Consider the following 5,042-nt stretch of genomic DNA (forward strand, 5'->3'; position numbering starts at 1 on the left):
GATTTGCAGCAAAATGCGATCTGGCACCTTTTTCAAAAGGTGCCAGATCGCATTTTGCTGCAAATCCCACTTTTCGGCCTTTTTTGGCCATTTCCGGGCCTCCGGATGTCCGATTCCAGCGTTTCCAGTGCCGTTTCTGGGGTTTTGGGCCGTTCCGAACGCGTTTACGGTGTGAGAATCACCAAATTCTGTACAGAAAAGTGTTGCTCTTATATGAACATTGAATGTAAAGCATGTGAAAGAATATATTTATTCCTTTTCACACTGACATTTCTCACGCAAGTATCCATATTTTCGTGCTTTTGTAGAGAGAGAAAAGAGAAAATAGTGAATTTCTTACAGGGCCCCAAAATAAGCTCCCTTTTTTCCTAATGGAGATGTAATGCGCCATTTCGCCTATGGTTTGTTCTTAGTCTTTGTTACCTACATATCTTTGATTGTGCAGCAAAAGCCCCAAGCTTGATGATGTTTGACGTGAGGTATCAAGCCTCCAAAGTTTCTATGTTCTCTGAAAGCATTTCTAGTGTATTGTTTAGAGTTTTTGATGCTACACTAAATGCTTGAGGAGTGAAAGCACAATTCAGAGATTCAAACTGTGCCCTTTCAGTTTAGAGAATGCTCTTCCAAGTTCAGTTGATGTTGATCTCTTAACAACATGCCAACTTCAAGTTCTCAAAGTTCTTCAAATGCCAAGAAGACTACAAAGACAAAGTACAAGGTAAAGAAGACCCCAGTTAAGAGGTTGTGGGAGAAGCCAATTGGTTATGCATATGCGAAACAACTAGGATATTTTGAATTCTTATCTTGAAATTGTTTTCCACAAGTCCACATTCCAACACATGTCTATTCTTGTATCGATATTTTCAGGTTAATGTAAGAAAACTATGTTGCACTTTGAGGACCATAATTTTTACCAAAATCAGCATGGTTCATGTTTGTACATGAAGCACGCCATAACCATCATGAAAAATGATGTTTTGTTGAACTCCTAAACATAGGGGATGTAAAAAATAACTCTTTTTTTTAGGATGGTCCTTTAGAGAATTCCTTCTCCTCTTTCCCTTACTTTGCTTACAATAACCTATAGGTTATCCCTATTCCATAGCTGTTGTACCTCCCTTGATTAAATTTCACTTGTATATTTCACATTGTCATGTGCCTTCTCGAGACACCATGACAGTCAAATACCCCAAGTATTTGAGATGATCTTTTGGTAGCATTGACGCTCACATCCTATTGTTTGTGAGGGATTGGTAGGTGAATGTTATGATGGTCCAACAAGCCAATTAAGCCTTCAAAATGGCAACAATTCTTGTCGATGCTATAGAAGGCTATAAATTGCACATCCTCCATAACTCCATTAAAAAAGAGTAAGATAATATTTGACACAAAGAAAGCCCATAGATGGGAGAAGCCTAAAAAACAAGTGTGTGGATCTAATTGGAACAAAAAAGTTTTTGAAAATTTTAAAAAATTGGACAAAGTAAAGGGTACTAAACAAAGATGGGAGAGATAAGGAATCATAAGCAAGGGATGATAGGAGGAAATTCAAGGCAAATGAGAGGCCATGGGGTTATGGGTACTAGTACTATAGTCCAAGCCCCAATCTGATCCCTCATGCTCCATGTGGTAGGGGAGAGCACATAGAATTATACCATGGAAGGAATCCAAGAAGCCTCAGAGCGGATGGTAGTTAGTAATTTCGAAGATGCAAAATTGTGTGTCATCCACACAAAGCACATCTCCATTATCTATAAAGACTTGTCCTTTACAAAGGGCCTCCACTGCTACCCCTCCTTGAGGCCATATAGTTTTTTATATCTTGGCCTTAGAGTCTCTTGCCCTTGGAGGCACCTTGTAAAAATATACTTTTTTGTTGTAAATATTTCCCTTGAAGACACCTTCATCTCATGCAAAATATTTTTATTTTCCACTACATTACCTTGTGAAATTTTTTTTCCTATATTTATTTATGTTGAATAAGATGCATTTCATGATTTCCATGAAGAATTATAGATTTAATAGGTGTAGATGAAGGAAATTGATCATGGCACATAAGGCAAATTTCATCAAATGGCATGTTCTATCTAAAAATAACAAAACCTACCATGGCATGAAGTTGTACCATGGCATGTTTCGGTATTTTTATTAGAACATGCCATTCAATCAACTTTGCCTCATGCTCCATGGTAAGATTCCTTCTAGATTTGTGAAATATTTTCATTAGGGTGGCCAATTTTTTTTGTAGCATCATATTGACTTGGAATTGTCATCATAATTCCCCAAGTTGATTTTAAAACAATTGATGCAATATCAATAGGTGCTTTGAAGATTTCAAGAGGACATAGTCTTGTTGATGGAAGACAGGTGTGACAAAGATCTTGATTGTTGATCATTACCAATCAGATTTTCTTGTTCCCTATATGCACGCTTTGAATTTTTCTTATTATTAGTGGTCCCATTAGTTATAGATGCTAACTAGTGCTCCTATATCTCTACCCTCTTCTTCACCTTATAATGTTATTTTCAGAACAATTTCATTGGCATGCCCTTATTAAAATAGGCTTTTCTTTTGTCTATGAACTCCACCCTTCCTTGTCTTCCTCTTAGCCTCCCTAGCACCCAAATTGATTGATAAGGTGAAAGTAGGACTATCAAACTATGTGCACTCAATTAAAGCTAGACCCACGTTTTCATCTCCGTTCACTTAGACACACTATTCTAAATCCTCATGCAGATTAGTCAGTTCTCAAGTTTCTCCATAAAGTGGAAGGGAACTATTAGATTGAACAAACTTATCTAGTTTATATATGTAATTGCATTTTGGCCTCCCAAGCAGACAAACTGATTGGTAAAGTGCAAGTAAGGCCACCAAGTATGTGTCTCTAATGCAATTGGAAAGAGCCATTCTAGATATTTTACTAGTCCAAGTCAGCATGTCAGCATGCTAGCCAATTCCCAAATTTCTCCATCATTCACTCTAAAGTGGAAAAGGAAACATTCAATTGGTCAATCTTATCTAGTCTATATATCTAGTTCTTCATTATGTTTGAAGTCATGGTACACAATATGTCACCTATAATATGCCATTTTTAATTAACTCAATTGATTTGTATAGTGAAACTCAAAAGTAATTGGATTGCATCACCATCATTAAGCCATCATGGGCCTTCCATAGGCTATATATGATGTTCTATGATTTAGGTATCTATCTAGCACCTCATAGTCATTATTTCTTAAGCGATTCTAGATTTTCATATTCTAAGGCAAGTATCAGGGCTGCATCCTTTTTCCCTTATTGAGAAAAACAAAGAGGGCCATAAATTGTAAAGTCACTTTGATATGGTTGGCAAGTGAACGTGTCTAACTATACCCCATCCTCATTATACGAGTTAAGAATGAAGAAAGCCATGTCACCTGAGCCCACCAGCTTGGGGATGTGAGGTATGATGTTAGTATGATTCATCATGCCTGGCTCACACACCATTGCAGTCATTTTCTCTAATGGTTCCAAATGAGGATTACCAAAAAGCGAGCTAGCCAAAAAAAGTGAGCGATAGTGTAGTAAAATTTTTATTGTTTGGACTACACCCCTTCTCCCATCATTTGATTAATCTCGTAGTGCGGGAAAAAAATTGTTATATACCATAAAATAATACACTACACTACTCCAAATGCAATAAAACTTAGCCAAAATATTGATTTTGTCATGTATTAGAGTCCTATCAAGTTTCATATTGTTTCTACCATCGATTCCCAACATGGTTATGAAGAACCAACGTTTGTGACCCACATGTGTTCTAGCGTGTGCAACAGCATTTTTTAAAACAAAAAGGTATGTATGGACCCATTTATGTAACAAGATTTGGTATAGTGCTTGGGTATGATGTGACTCATGGTGTGGCATAAAAATTGTTATTTATCCTAAAACAATATGCTACACTACATCAAATGCAATAACACCTAGCCATAATATTTATGCCATCATGTATTAGAGTCCTATCAAGTTTCATCTTGTTTCAACAACTATCAATGCCCAACATGATTATGAAAAACCAATGTTGGTCACCTGGCAATGTTCTAGTGTGTCAATTAGTTTTGTTTTAAAAAAAGGGCATGTGTAGACCTATTTAAGGTGAGGGAGATGTCCAACCCATAGTTTCAACCCATGATCCTAGGGCACCAACTCCCTTTAGTAAAAATGCCTATTAAAATATTGAGTATGAAATGAATTCAACAATATGCCATGAGTAGAAATTATTCAAATTAGCATGGTTGTGTTCTACACCAAAAGAGCTTCAAATATGTCTTTACCCCTTGAAATTTAGGTAACACATGAAAAAGTTACATTAATTTGAAAGGAGATGGGTTTTCATATTTTAGTGTATTTTTTTGTTTTACCCGCCCCCCCCCTTTGGGCCTCACATATCATGAAAAATATGTACAAATCTTAAATTTCCAAGGTATATACTTTATATTTTGTGGGAGGGAGGACATGATATTTTCAGAGAATATGGGTGTAGAAGGGGATTCAATTTGGGCCATAGATTTGATGGAAGGTCCAAGGGAGGAGATGGGTGTAGAAGGTGCTTCAATCTAGGCCATGGATTTGATGGAAGATCCAAGGGAGGAGATGGGCGTAAGGGGCTTCAATTTGGGCCATAGATTTGATGGAAGATCTAAGGGTCTAGAGGAGATGGGTGTAGAAGGCACTTCAATCTAGGCCATAGATTTGATGTAAGATCCAAGGGAGGAGATGGAAGGGGCTTCAATTTGGGCCATAGATTTGATGGAAGATCTAAGGGAGGAGATGGGTGTAGAAGGCACTTCAATCTAGGCCATAGATTTTATGGAAGATCCAAGGGAGGAGATGGGTGTAGAGGGGACTTCAATTTGAGCCATAGATTTGATGGAAGATCCAAGGGAGGAGATGGGTGTAGAAGAAGCTTCAATCTAGGCCATAGATTTTATGGAAGATCCAAGGGAGGAGATGAATGTAGTAGGAACCTTAATCCTAGCCCTCCATTATGCACCTCAATCTT

Source organism: Dipteris shenzhenensis, chromosome 27 (genome assembly GCF_047967505.1).
Source record: "Dipteris shenzhenensis isolate YYH24624 ecotype China chromosome 27, Dip_SZ_1.0, whole genome shotgun sequence".
In the NCBI taxonomy this organism is placed as follows: Eukaryota; Viridiplantae; Streptophyta; class Polypodiopsida; order Gleicheniales; family Dipteridaceae; genus Dipteris; species Dipteris shenzhenensis.